Here is a 20,744-nt window from a genome sequence, read left to right on the forward strand (position 1 = left end):
ATTATGATCCAAACAAACCAAGATGATGACGAGAGAAGCAGTCTTGTGCTGGACCCAAGCATGCAAAAGAGCCATGCGGCATTCTCTCAAACACCTAATCTGCAGAGAAAACAGCACTGAAAGCGAGTCAGTGGATTAAAACGGAAGCAAAGTCACTGAAAACAAGCAACCGCAGTTAACAATTCCCGGCCTCAATCCATCTCAACGGGTGGAGCAAAGGCACAGTTTTTTTGGGGGCGTGTCCTCGGAGTGTACAGATAAAGGTGTCCAGGGCAACGAGGACAGAGGCCATATGATGGCCGTGGGCAAAAGGAGTGCTGTGTTGTGGCTGATATCAGCCTTTTAGTGGAGCACATGGTGAGGTCATGCTCAAAGAGGCCGACATTGGAGCACGCGTTGCCGGTGAGAGGAGAAGCAGAGGCGTACGGTCACCGCCTTGGTGACCTTGGGCCTTCTCAAAAGCAGCAGCAGCTCAGCTCAGCTCTTCTCTTCTCTTCTCTTCAAAAGCAGAGGCTTCTTTTACATAGTTTCCATCAATCCATGAAGCACTATACAGTCTCAGCATTAATACTAACTAGAACTCAACTAATACCTCTCTGAAAAGCTTCTATAGAAAGCAGAGATCAACAGACAAGCAATTGCATGTCTTCTTCATGATGGCTTCTGTTCGAGGAGCAAATTAAAGCAACCTTTTGAAGCCTGAAACTCGTACAATAAATTCTAAATCATTAATTCTTTCCTTCAAATTAATGAGACACATGTTACAAGGAAGCATGAGAGACAGCAGTATGCGTGTTAGAAGATAAACATCATTAGACGAGAACATGCCTGCTAATTTACAAGCCCATGCTCGTTAAATTCAGAGTAAAAGCTTTCGAGAAGCACGTCGACGCTTTCTCTTTATGCATCTTTCGCTCCCCATGCAGTCACAGCACGCATTGCCCCCCTTGATGATGTTGATCCAGTTCTTGCTGCCTAAATTTAGAGGATTAATCATTAATTATGAACTAAAGGGCAAGAGCTTTTTAATTAATTATTTAGAGGATTAATCATTAATGATGAACTGAAGGGCTAAAGCTTTTTAATTAATTATTCTGTGCGTCAGAATACGCAATAATGAGTACCTGAGCATTTGATATTTGATGCGTTTGATGGCCCTCTCTGAGTCGCATGGCCTATGCTCAGTCGACATACAAAAAAAAATAGACCCGATCTCGAGTCGGATTCGAATCAGATTCAACTTAAACTTAAAACCGGGTCAATGGATCGATTATCTGTTGATCTAACGATTCAATTGGTTAACCATTGATTCATTAAAAAATTTTAATTTTTAAAATTCTATTTAGATTTTTTAACTATATATTTTTATTTAATAATATTTATAATATTAATAGTCTGAATGAATATTAATTAATCTACTTTTTTTCTATTAAAATTAATTTTTCAATTTAGGTTGGATTATTCTATCTTTTTATTAAAATTAATTTTATAATTTATTTATCTCGTCAGACTATTCTACCTTTAACTCATTAAATTTATTAATCTTATTTAACTCTCTTAACTATTTAATAATTTATTTATTTATTTAATATTAAATTTATAATAATTATTTAATTTGTATGATATATCCAATAATAAATTAAAGAATATAATATGTTTAATAATAAAATTATATATATAATAAAAACTATCATTGAAGATAAAAATTAATTAAACGATATAACGTATGTGATATATAAACTAAATTCGTAATTAAGTCAACGATCATTGGACACGATTTTGACCATTGGATTTTTTATTTTATAAATTTAGATTTTTTAAATATATATTTTAAATAATAATAATAATTTTAAACTGTCATGAATTATGAACTAAATTATAGATAGACAATTTTGAATCGTGAACAGTAACTGTCTTAAACAGTTAAGGTTAAGGGTCGATATGAAACAGTCAAACTGACAATTCTAAATCATCGGTTTTAAACCCTTGAACCATCAATTCCAAACCATGATCAGCTCTAAATAAAAAACAAGGTTGGATAAAAATTAAAAAAGTATTTATACATTGTAGTAGCTATGAATCTACGTGTTCTAGCAACTACAATTCATAGTTGTTAAATATGATGTTGACCCTGAGAACTTACCTAATTAGTGATTTAATTTTCAAGTAAGAAAGAGTAATTCAAGTAATAAACTAGTGGCAAAAGGTGAAGTCAGAGGGGCGACCCCACACACTCAAGAAGGGGATAAATCACGAGGGCTTATTCAGCCTTAGCAGAGCGACCTTCCTAGACAGGAGGCATGAGATAACCCTGAAGTAGTATTTGCACCTATCAGGAATCGAACCATGCCTTATTGATGGCAAACCTACTCGAGTATCAATTCGGCTACACGCGGGAGCAAAAATAAATAATTCGGGTAATAAAAATGTGACAGTACTGGTTTTGATGATTAATAAAAAAAAGATCTTTTCACAATTCCAATAAAAAAATGTCTTTTTAATTGTTGCCCCAAAAAAATTATAACGCTTAGCATAAACTTTGACATTAGTATGCATGCCCATGGCAATCAAGATTAGGGGTGTAATCGAGCCGAGCCGTTTGCGAGTTATTCGGATCTCGGTTTAAAAAAATTCATTCAAGTTCGTTCAATTAAGTCAACGAGCAAGCTCGAGCCTATTGAGCTTGAAAATATTATCGAATCGAGTTCGAACTTAACAATATTTAATTTGTGAACTCGCGAACGTGTTCGCTATAGGCTCATGAACATGTTCGTTAAAAGGCTCATGAATATGTTTGTTAAGAGGTTCGTGTGTATGTATATATATATATATATATATATATATATATAATTTTTTTATATGTTTAATATTTATTTATATATTTTTTAAAAAATAACATTTACTCTTAATTTTAGATTAATTTAAAAAAATTATTAATTATTAACTTTAAATTATTCTAATTTTATTTATTATTAATTTTTAATTGCATATTGTATTGTTAAAAACTTAATTGATTCTTCTTTTTTTTTGCATTGATCTCTCAAAAACATATGCTCTCATAGTTGTTGATGATCTCATACACTTTGATTCTCTCATTGATGTTCTTGCATCTTGTTTCTCCCTCACTCATGATTTCATGCTTTTCTCCTCTCTCATTGATGATACTCTCAAAAGACTAGTGTGTCAAAAATGAACTCAATTAGAGTCGACAAGAAAAATATTAAGTTAGAGTTAGCGGTTTTAGAGTTTGGGTCAGATCAAGTTGGATCCAAAATCTAGTCTAATTTTTTTTTGATTGGATTTGAGTTGACCTGAATTAAGCGGTGGAGTTTGAAATTTGAGTTATTTTGTGATACTTGAAGACTTTTTTTTTTATATTGACATCATAAATTTTAATCATGTAATATTTATTTTGTGAAATATTTAAATTTTTTAAATAATTATTTTTTATGGAGTAATTAATAGTTTAGATAATTAAACTTATAAATTTAAATATTTAAATTCATAAAATATAATTATCATATTTAGACGAGGTTTGTTATTATGTGTTAAAATAAAAATAATATTGTTATGTGTTTTGGATTTTTATTTAATTATTTTATTAACGAATATGAGATAATATTGCATTGTAAAAAATCAGATCTATTTGGTTGGGTTATTTTGGTTGGCTCGAGTTTAAGTTCTAGTTTATAGTGTTTAGTTTGGTTTGGGTCCGGGTCGGATTCAAATTGAGATTTTTTTATAATACCCTTGCTTCAATCCGATTCGAACCCACCCGACCCACCTAAATTGACATCCCTACAAAGGCAGGTCAACTTGAGTGGGTTGCGGGTCAGATGGACTTGCCCATGATTGGTTCGGATTGATTCACGGATTTAGAAAAAAATCTCAATGGAAAATTCAAAACAAATTACCCATTCAACGGTTGAAATAAAAGAAAGCAACTTTTTCCTCTCTCAGATAAAAGTAACTCAACCCGTTCAATAAATAAATAAATAAAAGCCCTTTGTTCTCTTTGTCTTAGGTAAAATCGTAAAAGTAAAACCCTACACCGACTACCATCCGCCTTAGCGCTTCTGTGAATCGCCGACTCCCATCCGCCTCACTACCTCAGCACCTCCGTGAATTGCCTGTAGAGAATGCCTCCTCGTGAATCACACTGAGAATGGTAGTTCGACAATTGATCATCCCTATCTTTGATCTTCATCTTGACAGTCCCTAATCTCTATGCTCGAACCCACTAGACAGTCTTTCGACCTTAATCTCCATTCTCCAAGCTCTTATTTAAGGTGAGATTTTTTGCTTCCTTTCCTAGTTTCCTATTATTTTGTTTATGGTTTCCACAACCTTTTGCTCCTTGTCCCAATCTGTGTCCTGCATAATCTGTGTCGGTGCACAGCTGTTGCGCATGGCAAGTCAAACAACCATGCTTGTTGTTTCTTTCTCTGTCCATGCACACTATGTTGGTGCGAGAGCACTAGTCTGTCCTCAAGGTTTCGATGTTTGATAATACACCTAGGTTTGGTCAGTTTGACCAAGGATTGATCTAAACAGGACCTAATATTTGGATGTGAGCGAAGTCTAGTCAGGTCAGTTTGACCAGAAGACTAGCGAGGGGTCCTAGTGAGTTAGACTTAGCAAGAAGTTTTAGTCGGTTAGACCGTACAAGGAGAAGTCCTAGTTGATGCTAGGCAGGGAAAGTCCTAGTTGCGACTAGGCCAAGAAAGTTTTGATCTAGAGGATTGGGCAAGGAAGACCTGGTTGGAGGCTAGGCAGGAAGTCCTGATGAGTGAAGCTGGGCAAGAAAGTCTTGACTGGAGATTGGGTAAGGAAAAGTTCAAATAGGTCAAGGGTGATCGGATGTTTGACAGGTGAGAAATCTACTTGTGAAGTGACTAGTCTTAACTGGAGGTTAAGCAAAAAAAAAAAAATCCAAACAGGATGTTTGGCAAGTGAGAAGTCTACCTATGGAAGTGATTAGTCCTAACTGGAAGTTAGACACGTGTAAGACTTAGGTAAGCCTAGTAGGCCAGACGGACTATAGGTAGACTTATGTTTGCTTGTTTGTTTATATGCTGATCTTGTAGGGACTAGGAACTAGAAGTAAGATGAAAGAAGCATAAGAGAAACAAACAGAAGCAGTCAAACCAAACCCGGAGTTAACTCAGGTTAAACCTGAGTTGATTTGAATTCGGGTGCTCGGATGTTACTCTAGGCGCTCGGACGGTCTAGACACCCGAATCAAAAAGAATCGACCCCGATAAAGATCGAAGAAATCAGATCAGATCCAAGCGTCCGGATAAAAATTTAGGCGCCCGGAAGGGTCTATATAAGTGGCCTCAGTGTGGAGGACTAGACTAACCCTAATCTTCACTACTCTTCATCCTGCAGTGATGCTGAACGCGACTAATGCCTCACTTGTGCAACCAGGGAAATTCCCCAGGAGGAGTGGCTGCACTCAGAACTTCCAGATTAACTACACGGGTGTTGTTCTTAATTTTATTTCAGTCTTACAATTTGTGTTTTCATTTATATATATTTTGGACTGTAAGACAGGTTTCTCCGCCTTCGGACAAAAGTCCAGAAATGAGACCATTAGTGGACATGCGCCTTCCTATGCATAAGCCTTGGACGCACTAATCATGGGGAGTTAGAAACCAAGTAAATCCGTATGTCCCTGTCTTATTTACTAATTCCGCTGCAAGTTTATGTAATAGAAAACAAACAAACAAAAACAACGAGTGCTATTCATCTCCCCTCTAGCGCATGTACTGGTCCTACACACTGCACACACAAACGCCATTTAGGATGTGACTTTGGTTTTCTTTATTATCAAGTTTGGAATCTCTACAATTAAATTAACACCAACATTTTCTCTAGTAGCGAGTAAAACTTGTTTGCTTGTAGAGTGATTATTGATTTGATGCTTAAAACTTGTTTGTTTGTTTGCTTGTAGACTTTTTTTATGCAACTTCTATGCAAGACTTTTGTATTCAATGTCAACTCCACACTTATCAATTGAAGATTCTATCGTAAGTCCTATTTTGAGAGAAATTCAACCTTTAGCAAATAATATTAGTGAAACAATTGAAACCAATAATGTGCAACAACCTAAGACCACTGAAGAAGAGGATGAAAGTCCATATGGTCCAAAGAAAAGAAAACAGACATCAAAAGCATGAGATGACTTTAAAGAGGTTACTCTTCCGAATGAGACAATAAAAGCTGAATGTATTAATTATAAACATCGACTCACAATAAATAAGACTAGTGTTACATCCTATTTTTCGAGGCATCTCAAAGGCTGTATGAGGAAGCAGATTAGTGAGAAAGGTCAAAATAATCTTACTGTCTCTACAACTATTATTGAATTATAAATTGTCAATGCTATCTAGAATTTCAAATATGATCATGGGAAGATAAGGGAGATTCTTTCTCACATGATCATTGTTCATGAGCTGTCATTTCTTTTCTCAGAATATGAAATATTCAATTTATTGATGAGGACTATGATTCCATATTATCAAAAGATTAGTCGTGCTGCTATGAAAAAAGATTGCACAGCTTCTTATGAAATTGAGAAGAAAAAAGTTATGACATCATTAAAAGATGTGAATAGAGTTAGTGTGACTACTGATTTATAGAAGTTAGATTAGAAAATTTCATATATGATTATCACTTGTCACTATGTGGACTCTAATTGGAATTTATAGAAACGAAATCTAAATTTTTTAGATGTTCCTCCACCTCATAATGGTGTTTCCATTTGTAAGTGATTGGTTGAATGGGGAATTGAAAATAAGGTATGGTCAGTTATAGTTGATAATGCTAGTTATAATGATATAGCTGTGAGGATGTTGAAGGATAATCTCTCCTATAAAAATAATCTTCCTCTTGGTGGTAAATTATTTCATGTAAGATATTGTGCACACATCTTTAATCTTTTGGTGCAAGATGGATTATCTGAGTTTAAAGATATTATAATGATTGGTTGAATGGGGAATTGAAAATAAGGTATGGTCAGTTATAGTTGATAATGCTAGTTATAATGATATAGCTGTGAGGATGTTAAAGGATAATCTCTCCTATAAAAATAATCTTTCTCTTGGTGGTAAATTATTTCATATAAGATACTGTGCACACATCTTTAATCTTTTGGTGCAAGATGGATTATCTGAGATTCAAGATATTATTTTCAATGTGCGTGAAAATGTGAAACACATAACTGCCTCAGAGACTCGTATTCATATATTTAGTGAAATTTTAAAGCAATTGAAACTATCTTCAAAGAAGTTTGTTTTGGATTGTTGCATGAGGTGGAATGCAACATTTTACATGTTATCGACTGTTTTAGAGTTCAAAGATGTTTTTTTTAATTAGCTATGCAGGAAGGGATGCAACTTATACTTTTTTTGCCAAGTGAGGAGGATTGGAAAAAGGTAGTATTGTTTGTTCATTTCTTAAGGAATTTAATGAAGTAACTCATCTCATTTCAAGAAGTGAATATCCTACTTCTAACTTGTTTCTTCCTAAACTTTACACTATAAAAAGTTGTTAAATGAAGCAAGTGCAAATGAAGGAAGTTTCATGGCAGAAATTGCTAAAAGATGAAGGCTAAATTTGATAAGTATTGGGGTGATAGCAACTTATTGATCTTTATAGCAGCAGTGTTTGATCCAAGAAATAAGATGAAGTTGATTGAATGATGCTTTTTGGAGATCTATTTTGTTGGTGATGCAATTGAGCACATTTCTACGATTTGTGAGACATTTCACATGTTGTACAATAAGTATGTTGAAGGTCATGAAGCTAGTGTTGGTAGTAGTAATTTCAAGATGAAACTCAAAGAGAAAGTTCTATTGATCAGAGTAGTTTAAATGGAAGAGGAAAAGGTAAAGTAAGGGCATAATTTTCTAGTTACATTAAGAATGTTGACAATGTTGACAATGTTGAGGAAGTAAAATCTAAACTAGATGTGTACTTGGGTGAAGGGTGTATTATTTGTGAAAATCAAATTGACTTTGATGCATTGTCTTAGTAGAGATTTAACAACTTAAAGTTTAGGATCTTATCAAAATGACTTGTGTAGTACTATTAATTCCGATACTACAGTAGTTTCTGAATCAGCTTTTAGTGTCGATGGTAGGGTAATTGATTCTCATCGTGCCTCTTTGGGAACAAAAATAGCCCAAGTATTGCTTTGTGCATTAGATTGGTTGCATGCTCATTATGAAATCAAGAGAAAAATCAAGGTGAGTACATAAACATCCTATTTAATTAGTTATTGACATGTTCCCATTTGTTCTGTATATTATTTTATTCATGTCTAATTTTTTGATACTATATATTTGTATTAAAAGGAAAAATCAGATATTAAAGAGATTCAATTGACTTAAATATTGCTTTTATTATCATCTTTCAAAAGGTATTAAAAAAGTCATCATTTTATTTTGTGATTTTCCTATGTAGTTTGATGTAACATATTGAAAAATTTGTCCATTTATCCTTTTTAAAAATTTTCTTATAATTCAAATATCTTGTACTTAACTATTGTAACTTTTAACTATTTAACAATAAGAAATAAGAAGATTAAAAGCAAGGTTGATTGAGTTGGGAGTTGAAACATTAGGTGTCTAATTTCAATTGTAAATAGTTATTCATTGTTTAATGCATATATAAGTGATTATTCATAATCATAAATTCTCAATTTAACTAGCTTATAATTGTTAAAACCGATGGAATCAAAATATCTCCACAATGGTATGATATTGTCCACTTTGGGTCTAAACCCTCATGACTTTGTTCTTGGGCTCTCCCCAAAAGGTCTCATACCAATGGAGATACTTTCCATTCTTTTAATCCATGATCTTTTCCATGTACTTTAGATGTGGGACTATGTTTGCACCCTTGCAACCCAACAATCCCCCCTCAAACAAAGGACTACATACCCCCCTTCAACGTCATTTTTTATGTCTGAATCCTCGACCCACCAGGACTTTTTGCCCCTCGGTCCACCTGACCTACTAGGACTTCGCACCTAGTCGCAGCTAGGACTTTTTGCCCCTCGGTCCACCCGACCTATTAGGACTTCCCACCAGTTGCAACTAGGACTTTTTGCCCCTCGGTCCACTTGACCTACTAGGACTTCTCATCTGGTGTCTGGTCCTCTTGATTCAGACACGGGAGCATTCACTTCCTTTGTTTAAGGTTCAAACCACATGGTTAGATCTGGATCATGGCTCATCCGGCTGTTAGTCCGGTGAAGAGCGGTCTCGCTCTGATACTACTTGTTAAAATCGATGGAATCAAAATATCTCTACAATGGTATGATATTGTCTACTTTGGGCCTAAACCCTCATGACTTTTTGCCCCTCGGTCCACCCGACCTACTAGGATTTCACCCACCTAGTCGCAACTAGGACTTTTTACCCCTCGGTCCACCCGACCTACTAGGACTTCTCATCTGGTGTCTGGTCCTCTTGATTTAGACACGGGAGCACCCACTTCCTTTGTTTAAGATTCAAATCACATGGTTAGATCTGGATCATGGCTCATCCGGTGGTTAGTCCGATGAAGAGCGGTCTCGCTCTGATACCACTTGTTAAAACCGATGGAATCAAAATATCTCCACAATGGTATGATATTGTCCACTTTGAGCCTAAACCCTCATGACTTTGTTCTTGGAGCTTTCCCCAAAAGGCCTCATGCAATGGAGATACTTTCCATCCTTTTAATCCCATGATCTTTTTCATGTACTTTAGATGTGGGACTATGTTTACACCCTTGCAACCCAACACTAATCAGTGTTATGCTACAATATCAAATAATTAAAGGTAAAGAATCAATTTATAAAAAAATATTTTTTTCCTTGGGCGCTCATAGACCGCCTTTGCCATTTTTAAAAGGATTGCTTACCCACTAGGCAAAGCAATCCCTTGGCAAAACCACCCAGGTGTCCATTGTGCGCTAAATTTTCTTTCATGATTATGTCCTCTGCTGTTACACATGCATTTCTATTATTTTAATATATTATGGCTCTCAACTTCTAGTTTTACTATGCACATTAAATTTTGTTATTTTTTATGTTCCATTCTTTTCTTTCATTTTTATATTCGGGAGTCCATTTTTATCTTGATATGTTTTAAAGAGTGACTCAATTGTGAACCTTGCTTTTGCTTAACCGTATCTTAGGCTTCACCATGTTTTTTTTTTGCATGATTTTATTGATTATGAATTCTTCTTTCTCAACTTTGTCTAATTTTATTTACAGTTCAATATTTTATTAAAAAAGATTGATATTATTGATTTTTCTTAGTTAGTTATATATATATCATTGTTAACATGTGAAAAATCACAAGCTCCATATAATTTATTATTTTACTATGAGTTTATTAGATGCATAATGATAATTTGTATTTTACAAGTTTACTAATTTAAAGAAATAAACTGTAGGGCATTGAACCAACTCACTTAAATGTACAAGTTAGATCGTCCAATATTGTCCACATTTGATATGAACTTATTTCTTTATGTTTGGGTGTGAACCTGTGATATAACTTATCAATTTTACTATTTATTGTGCAGAATGATTTATGATGGTTTTATGTGTTTTGGAAACCTTTATATTGTAATTTCCTTATTTGTAATTTTCATGTTATATATTATTAAGAACTATTAAGTGTTAGAGATTTACGTTGACACTTTAAGTTGTTTAATGTTTTGTTAATTTAATTCTTGTGGCTTTCATTTTGTATGTTATGTATTTATTTTTACAAGTAACTATCATGTTCTGTATATAGTTGATGTTCATGTACTATAGGGGATTTTCACGAGCTCGAACTCGAGCTCAATTATGTGCTTAACAAGCTTAAACTCAAGCTTGATTATTTTCTTAACGAGCTCGAACTCGAGCTTGTTTAACGATCTCAAAATGATATGTTAATGAAATGAGTTCGAACTAAACTTATTTAATTTTTAAATGAGTTATTTTCAAATCGAACTTGAGTCATTCACGAACTATTTAATTTCGTTACAAATCGAGCTCGAGCTTAAGTATTAAAACTCAAATCGAACTCGAGCCGAGTTCGAGCTTAGGGAAAAATCAAATGAGCCAAGCTCAAGCCTCTTACTATTTGGCTCAGCTAGACTTGATTACACCCCTTATCAAGACCTACCTACCCTTGGTTAATTTGGTTGGGGTACGACTAGAGGTATAAATGAACCGAATCGAGTCAAATAGTATGACAATATTGATATTTGAGTTTGAGCTTGAGCTTGAAAAATATATGTAATATTCAAATTTGTTTTGAAGCTTGAAAAAATAAATAATTTTGACTCGACCTTAGTTCAAACAAAATTCGAGCTCAAGTTCGGTTCGAATTGTTCCAATCCTAATACAAGCAGAATTGAACTATAATTTAAAATGACTTAAATTCTAAGTTTGATTTGAGTTATTCTGATCTTAACTTGTTTATATTTAAATTAAAATTATATAAAAACAATCAAAGTTCAAGTTCGGCTCAGGAGCCACTCGTGAATAATCGAATAAAATATTATAGATTCAAATTCAACTCAAAAAAATTATCAAATATGTTCAAGTTTAGCTCAAATTAGATAATTTCAAATACAAATCAAATATTTATATATATATTTCACAGAGACTCTAGCACGCCAAGGTTGAGTCAATCAAAATCCAATTGTTCCCACCATGACTTTTGCTTTTCCTTTTCCTTTTGCTTTTGAAGAGAGTCGTAGACGTTGACATGCATGCTGGAGCAGTCAACGCGACTGAAGACATGCATGGCATTGGCAAAGCACCGGTGTGTACTACGTTTCACATCATTATATTTTTTAACTTGAGTTTCATGGCTTTGAAGTGCCATGGACGAATATGACTTTAATTATCCTCGACAAGGTACACCCCTTTTTATTATAAATTGTCCTTGTTATCTTTTTGTTGGTTGCCACGATCGAGCAGGATTCCCAATATGATGCAGCATGCAATTGTGTGATTATAATGGACCCAATGCCTTCACAACCTATTAGCTGTGGCTTAATTAAGCTAACATAAACAACAAACATGAGTGTATTAGAATTGTGCTGAGCTCAAGAATGAGTGTGAGTCATGCTTGATCTTTTTGTTTTTTGTTTTTGTTTTGCCAAACATTAGTTGGGTGGAAACCTCCTCTCCAAGGTCATGTTTGGATAAACTCTCTTGACTTAGTGTTCCCATTAAGCAGCTTACCCGAGCAAAGGCATCCTTGTTGAGTTGTTCTTTTCGACCTCATCCTCTGATAATTCTTGATAACTGCAATCACCATACTCTGCGATCAATAACTGTCAGATGTACATCTTAGCCATTGCCTCGCCTGGAGGCTGACCCTTTTTCGTTGACTCAGTCGACTCTTGACTCGTGTGGCAGCCCACGTGGATCTTCTTCTTATCCGTTTATATAAGGGCAGATGAAAGTAAGTGAAGGTATAATTTTCTCTCACACATAAAGGTCTTTGTTCTCTCTCTCAATTCTTTTGTCTTTTCCTCGCGCACATGCGAGCTTCACTCTCAGCCCGGAGTTGATTTGATCGTTGGAGGAGTCACGTTGATCGCGTCAATGCCCATTAATGAATGTTAACGCATAGGATCATATATTCCACTGAGAGATGAGTAGAGGAACAAGAAGAAAGGAGGGAAGGGAGAGACCTGAGCACGAAGGAAAGCCATCAAGTTTGATAAGATATCCAACCTCAAAGATTTGTGTGTGTTTTTAAACTTAATGGTAGATTATTACTATCAGATTTTTTTGTATATCTTCAAATAATACATGTGCGTTCCATTAGATAAGATAGAGGAATTGATTAGATATATTATTCTTGAGAAAATGAAGTTGGGGAGATTGATTAGTAAAATAAAGTGGGAAATATTAAAAGTGATTAAAATAAACTAAGTATGAATTAAATAGGCTAAGTATGTCAGACAAATAGTCAAGTTGAATTAAAACTAAGGATAGCATGAGTCATAGATATGAGCTAGCAAGTTAAACATGTGAGAGTAAAGTATATCAGCTAGATTCAAAGGAACTAGACAAATCGAACCAAAGATAAGACATAAATCAATTAGGGCAAGTGGAATAACAAGCTAAATGAGAAGTCTTCCGAGCAATGGTGCAGCGGTAAGATGCTTAGTGGTTTATTCAAATATTCACGATTCAAATCTTAACTACGATACACTGTAGGACATTTTCCTCCAATGAAAGTAGGATACTTCAAATTCAAGGGTCAAAAAATTTCATAAAATGTTCTTGATAGAAAAAAATATGAGTGAAAGATTCCACTGAATTGAATTTGATCCATAAATCTAAGAAATAGTGAGAATTCTTGATCTCTCTTAATATTTCTCTCAATTTGATGATCCAGAATTTGAATTGATGTCTCTTCATTGATATTTAGATCCCCTCCGACGAAGATTGTATTTGAACTAGAATTTATTTATTTCGAATAGTAAAAATTAAATACTTAGATTACAAAGAGAGATGGGTCAATCAAGTAATTGCTATTAAGTTTTTTTAAAAAATTTTCATCCATGCCAATTTTTTTCACTTATATCTTTTTCCTTTTTTTTTGAGTTGGGACGAAGAAAATAAAAAGACTTCCATTATTTTTATTATCTTCAAAATGACATCTTCCCCTTTTTTATTTTCAAAATATCTTTATTTCAATATTATTGTAATAGCTTTTGTTAAAATTATTGCGTGTAGTAATTTAGGACATATATACAAGTAATTTTAGTCAAATTACTCTATATTATATTAATTTTAAAATAATTTTGACTAAATTAAATAATTTTAATTATATTTAACTAATTTTGATATGAAAAAAGACATTCTAATATAATATTATTTTTCAATCAAGTTGGAGCAATTTTATGTCGGTGCAATCGCCCTCGTCCAATGTTTGTTTAAGTTGATCAAGTTCGAGTTGACTTCAATTAGGATTTCGATGTTTGATCAATATGTTAGTTGGTTGAGCGAAAATTTAAGTAGATCAAGGTTGATTAGATATTTGATAAGATATGAAAAATCCAAATGAGTCATAGTTAACCAAATACTTAATAGTCGAAAGTCCAACAGGAAGTTGGCACGAGACGTAAAGTCCAGGCAGGTCAAGACTGATCGGATATTCGGCAGCGAAGAAATCCTGGTAGGTTAAGGTTGATTGGATGCTAGGCAACGAGAAAGTTCTGATAGGTCAAGATTGATCTGATGCCAAACAACGGAAAGTTTTGACAGGTCAAGGTTGATCGGATGTCAAGCAAAAGAAGTCCTAGTGGTTGAGGTCAATTGGATACCAGACAAGACGAGAATTCGAGTTTGGTAAAGCTGAAATAGGACTATTAGTCGATTGATAGAATGTATTGATCGATTAATGGATGTAAAATCTTAAAATAGAATTGCTATAGTAATTGTGCTATAATAACTATGCCACAATAATTTGCGACAGCGATCATGAACAGTAACTTATTGCAGTAATCATAAATAATAATTTGCTACAATATCAATCGACTAATGACTATAGAAATCGAATAGAGCTAATTGATTTAGCTGTTCGACTCGACTGATGACATCAGTCGATTGATGTTTGATATCAGTCAGCTAATGTCAATCAGGAATTGATTGATCACGATGTTGATATAGTGTCTTGGAGTCGCAACGACATTTTCAAAGCGTGGAGCACTTGAATAGGTGTTGTCGAATAGTCGTGAATGTTGTCTTAAGGTTTCTATTCGAGGGTGCTTATATGGACCTTTTCGGGCACCTGGATACCTTTTCGGGCGCCCCACTGTGGTCTATCTGATCCATTGTAATCACTGACTTAGCCATCTCCGGACGTCTGGATCCTTTCCGGGTACTTGGAATGCTGACATGGTGATTATAGGATCAATCTTTGCTTCGCTGTGTCTTATCCTTCCTCGGATGCTTGGACTGTTCCAGGCACCTGTAGGCTGTGGTGTCCTTGTTGATCAGGACTTGTCACCTCATCCGCCTCGCTGGCCCAAAAAAGTGATGCCTGAGCACCTGAATCCCTTCCGGGTGCTTGGAATGCTGACATGGTGATTACAGGATCAGTCTTTGCTTCGCTGTGTCTTATCCTTGTTTGAGCGCCTAAACTGTTTCAGGTGCCTAAAGGTTGAGGTGTCCTTGTAAATAAGGACTTGTCATCTCATCTGCCTCGCTGGCTCAAAAAAGTGATGTTCCGCCGCCTGGAGCTTATTGGGCCACCTAAACCCTCTGGACATTTGGATCCAATAGGGGTGCTCAGAACCTCCTTTGTTGATTTTCCTTTAAACTTGCTTTTCTGCATCACAGAGTTAGAGAAATACAAGTATAATTCAAGAAATTAAGTCACTTTTACAATTGTCTGATCTTGACTTTTAGATTTCTTGTAAAATCCTAGGTCAGACCGACATGTACTATTTCCTTCAAGGGAACGCGCCCTCACCCACTCATCTCAGAAGATTTTACTTGTCTGCCAAACATACGATCCAAACCTGTTTGAACTTCCTGCTCAACATCCGATCCTCTGACCTAGACTTTCCTTTCATTGTCCGATCTTCATTGACCCATCAACCTGCTAGACGTCTAGTCCACTGACCTGCCTAGACTCCCCTATCTGGTATTTTTGATCTGTCAAGTCTTCCTTGCTCAGTCCCACTAACCAGAACTTCTTTGCCTAATCTGCAGCTAGGACTTTATCTTGCCTATCCTCCAGCTAAGACTTTCCTATGCTATTTGCATACTCAGATCAGCTTATCTCATTAGTCCACAATTTAATCTTAACTTTGAACCTTTTGACATTATCAAAATATAGGTTCAATTATCTGGTGCTCTCTGCACCAACAATCTCTCCCTTTTTATTATGACAATTTAGTTTAAAGTTAAGTATCGAATAGATAGAAACCATTTTGAAAGCATTTTTAAAGTTGAACATCATTAAACAAAAAACTCCCCTTTAATTCAATTTCTCTCTCTAAAATTAACGTGGTCTTTTTAGCTTAATTTTTGAAAATCACTTAACTTTTGAAAGAACATGAAGAGATTTTTTTCTCTCCTCTTAAATTAACATGGTCTTTTTAGTTTGACTTTTGAAAATCACTTAACTTTTGAAAGAACATGAAGAGATTTTTTCTCTCCCCTAAATTAACGTGGTCTTTTTAGCTTAACTTTTGAAAACCACTCAGCTTTAAAAAAACTTAGTCTTTGTGTAAGAAAACTTAGTCGTTTAAAAGAAAAGCATAAAAAAGCTCAGTAGCTTTAGTTTGGAAAACACTTTAAAATTGTTGAAAATGTGAATGGAAACAAAGAAATGGAAGGATGGAGAAAACCCTCATATAGAGGAGTTTTAGTCCCACATTGGTAGTTGAGTGGCAACTTAATTGGTTTATATTGTATCACAAGCATTGATGTTGTGAATAAATGCATGGGGAGAGGCTCTCTCTCATGCATGGGTGTGCAAGGGGAGTGCAAATCCAGGGCTCAGATTGCACTACCCGCAAGACAACTTGTGTAGGTCGAATGTCGGATTGGTCTGCGAATAATTTGCCCAAGTGGATCAACCAATATTTTGCCATCCCGTTCCATTTTTGTAACGAACAAGTTAATGACTTGGCATTTAAACGATCGAGTATTATTACTGATGTTTCAAATTAAGCCATTAATCTCCAATTAATGGAAGATATGTTGTGAGGTTATAAAAGAGGAAGCGATGGGAGACCATGTTATAATTAGCCCTTAGTGTCAATTCGGATTGAGTTGGACTCGAGTTGGACTCAAGTCAACTCAAATTGTGTGAGACTCGAGTTGAACTCAAGTCACACAAGTCAATTCGAATTCATCAAAAAAGATTATCATGCATCTCACCTTAAAAGAAGAGAAAGATTATCATGCATGAGATGCATGATCTTCATTAAAAGAAGAGAAAGATCTTTATGCATGAGATGCATGAGAGTTAATAAAATATTAATTCCTTAGATCACTAAAAGCCAAAAACCCTTCATCCCATGGTGGGATATAAAAAGGGGTGAGAGGCTCTTGATGAAGGACTTCTTGATGCTCTTGATCTCCCTCTTCCTCTTCTCTTCTACCACCTTGGTCGAACCCTATCTTGTGGCTAGCACCACAGTTTGGTTCTTCTCCATCTCAGTGTTCGTGTGGATACCGTGGAGGCGCGAACACACTGATCGTGCTGAGATTCGTGAACCTTTGAAGGCAAGAGTTGCTGTCGAGATTGTGAAGGACTCGCATCAAAGGTAACCTCGATTCTAGTAGGTAGAATCGTCAAACGAGTATATTTTTCGCATGGATCTTCTGGAGGGATCCTATTTTCCGCTGCGTTATATGCGATTAAAATCAGTTTTTCGCGCGTATAGATCCCTACAGACCACAGGTATACTATTCTCGATCCTAACTTCCCTTTGCTCTGCTTCCCCTAGTGATAACCTTTGGGTGTAATCAGTTCACCGGGAACGATCTGTGCTTGATCGTTTCTCCGATCCTGTCATTGTATCCTAGAAAATAGACATTCGTCGTGTCCTCTAAGTACCGCCGGAGGGGACGAATCTGTTTTAAGGAAACTGCGTTGAACGTAGGCCTCGGCATCATCCGTCTTGGCACTCGACGTCATGGTCTCGGCTCTCGGCCACTCGACGTCTCAAACTTAGCGTCTCAGCTCTCGGCTCTCGATGTCTCGGACTCGGTGACTCGGCTCGGCAACTCGGCCACTCGTCTCGACAGTCGACTCTCAACTCAATACTCGACACTCGACCACTCAGCTCGGCAACTCGGCCATTCATCTCGGCAGTCGGCTCTCTGCTCGACACTCGGCAGTCGACCTCTCGGCTCGGCAACTCAGCTACTCATCTCGGCAGTCGAGCACTCGGCACTCGGCGTCTCGGCACTCGGCTCTCGACACTCAGCTCTTGGCAGTCGAGCTCTCGACCACTCCGCTCTCTCCGGCAAAGATTGTCAACAGTCTTAAAATAGAATCGTATCTACTGCGATGGCTGTGGACCAAGTTGAGATGACAGTAGCAGAGACAACTACTCAACAGGTGCAGATAACGACTCCTACTGTACCGATTGGGTCAGTCCCAATCAATCATGCCGAGAAGCCAGAGAAATTCATAGGAATGAATTTCAAGAGGTGGCAGTAGAAAATGTTTTTCTACTTGACCACTCTTAATCTGGCTAGGTTCTTGACTGAAGAACCACCCAAGGTACTGTTTGGCAGATGCGTTATATAATGTATACTGCATAAAGAAGTCGACTAAGGAATTATGGGAATCCTTAGACCTGAAATATAGAACAGAGGATGTGGGGGCCAAGAAATTTGTTGTTGGCCGGTTCCTGGACTTTAAAATGGTGGACTCTAAGACGGCGATCAGCCAAGTCCAGGAGCTTCAGGTGATCCTGCACGAGATTCACTCAGAAGGCATGGTGCTGAGTGAGACTTTCTAGGTGGCAGCGATCATAGAGAAGCTCCCTCCCGGCTGGAAGGACTTCAAGAATTATTTGAAGCACAAAAAAAAAAGAAGATGAATATCGAGGAGCTCATCGTCCAACTCCGGATTGAGGAAGACAACAGGAGCTCAGACAAACGATCATTCACTCAGTCAGTGGTCAAGGTCAATGTTGTTGAACATGGCGAGGGCTCAAAACGGAAGAAATCAAAGTATTCCAAGATGGAGCCTAAAGGAGGCATTAGCAAAACGAAGTTCACAGGGAAATACTTCAATTGTGACTGTGTTGGTCACAAATCTTCAGACTGCAAAAAGCCAAAGAAGCATGAGGCTAATGTCAGCGAGGGGCCGGATATGGATCTCTGCGCCGTCATTTCTGAAGTGAACCTCATCGGTTCGAACCCTCAGCAGTGGTGGATTGATACAGGAGCCACCAAACATATGTGCTATAACAAGGAGCTTCTCCACGACTTTGAAGAAGTTAAAGACGGAGATAAAATGTATATGGGGAATTCAGCAACCTCGGAGATCAAGGGTCGTGGAAAAGTGGTGCTGAAGATGACTTCGGGCAAGGATTTAATTCTGAACAATGTGTTGTATGTTCCGGAGGTTCAGAAGAATCTAGTGTCCGAATCACTTTTAAGCAAACATGGCTTTTGCATTGTATTTAAGTCAGACAGGGTAGTGTTGTCCAAGAATGGAATGTTTGTAGGAAAGGAGTATGAAAATGATGAGTTTTTTAAGCTTAGTGTGATGGCCATTAAGCCTAAGATGAATAAAAATGAAAGTTCTTCCTCTTATATGCTTGAGTCATCTGTGTTGTGGCATAGTAGACTAGGTCATGTTAATTACAATTTGATATGAAAATTAATTAACATGCAAAACATTCCGACATTCCTACTTGACCCGAAACAAAAGTGTAGTTGAAGCGAAGATGACAAGGTCATCTTTTCAACATGTTGAAAGAAATACAGAACCACTCAGTTTAATCTATACAGACGTGTGCGACCTAAAAGGGGTTCCAACACATGGTAGAAATAAATATTTTATTACTTTTATAGATGATAACACAATTCTGTTATGTGTATCTTCTAAAAAGTAAGGATGAGGCTATAGAGAAATTTATTCTCTATAAAACTGAGATTGAAAATCATCTTAATAAGAAGATTAAGGTGGTTTGAAGTGATCGAGGAGGTGAATATGTTTCACCATTCGCTGAGTTTTGTGTTGAACATGGAATCAGACACAAAACAACGACTCCATATACTCCTTAGCAAAATGGTGTTGCTGAGAGGAAAAATCATACTTTAAAAGAGATGATGAATGCTCTTTTATTAAGTTCTGGGCTACCAGAAAATTTATAGGGAGAGGCTGTGCTGACAGCAAATTACCTATTAAATAAGGTATCCCAGAAAAATATAGACAAGAGCTCTTATGGATTATGGAATGGTAGAAAGTCATCCTATAAATACTTACGAGTGTGAGGGTGTCTTACTAAGGTATTGGTACCTAATATAAAAAGGGTCAAAATAGGACCAAAAACTATTAACTGCATATTCTTAGGATATGCACAGAATAGTAGTGCTTACATATTTTTAGTGTATGAATCACTAATATCATAAATACATAAGAACTCGATAATTGAATCGAGAAATGCCTCATTCTTCAAGATGTGTTTCCGTATAAGACTAGAAAGGAAGCAAGTTCCTCAAAGAGGACCTTTGCAACACAAGAAGAACATGAGGGTGAACTAGAAGAGGTAGAGCTTAGACGGAGTAAAAGAGCTCATGTGGAAAAATCCTTTGGATCGGATTTTATCACTTTTATGTTGGAAAGTGAACCACAGAATTATACAGAAGCTCTAAGATCTTCTGAAGGACCTCACTGGAAAGAAACAATTGCATCTGAAATCACTTCTATCTTACAAAATCATACTTGGATCTTGTAGATCTTCCTCTTGGAAGTAAGTCATTAGGTTGTAAGTGGATTTTTAAGAGAAAAAGAAAATCGGATGACACAATAAATAGATACAAGGGTAAATTAGTAATTAAGGGTTACCGATAGCGTGAAGGCCTTGACTATTTTGATACATATACTCCGGTATCAAGAATAACCTCTATTAGAGTGTTATTAGCAATTGCCACATTGTGGAAGTTGGAAATACATCAAATGAATGTGAAGAATGCTTTTCTCAATGGAAATTTAGAAGAGAAAATCTACATGGAACAACCTGAA

At 36.1% G+C, this 20,744-nt stretch overlaps 1 pseudogene; it reads left to right on the forward strand.

Moving 5' to 3' along the window:
* Positions 1–354: 354 nt before the first annotated feature.
* LOC141818481 (zinc finger BED domain-containing protein RICESLEEPER 1-like) lies at positions 355–7,909 on the forward strand (annotated as a pseudogene).
* The last annotated feature ends 12,835 nt before the right edge of the window (positions 7,910–20,744 follow it).

The sequence above is a fragment of the Curcuma longa genome, unplaced genomic scaffold (genome assembly GCF_044706935.1).
Source record: "Curcuma longa cultivar G26 ecotype Majalengka, Jawa Barat unplaced genomic scaffold, ITB_CL_G26_1.1 contig_24983, whole genome shotgun sequence".
NCBI lineage: Eukaryota > Viridiplantae > Streptophyta > Magnoliopsida > Zingiberales > Zingiberaceae > Curcuma > Curcuma longa.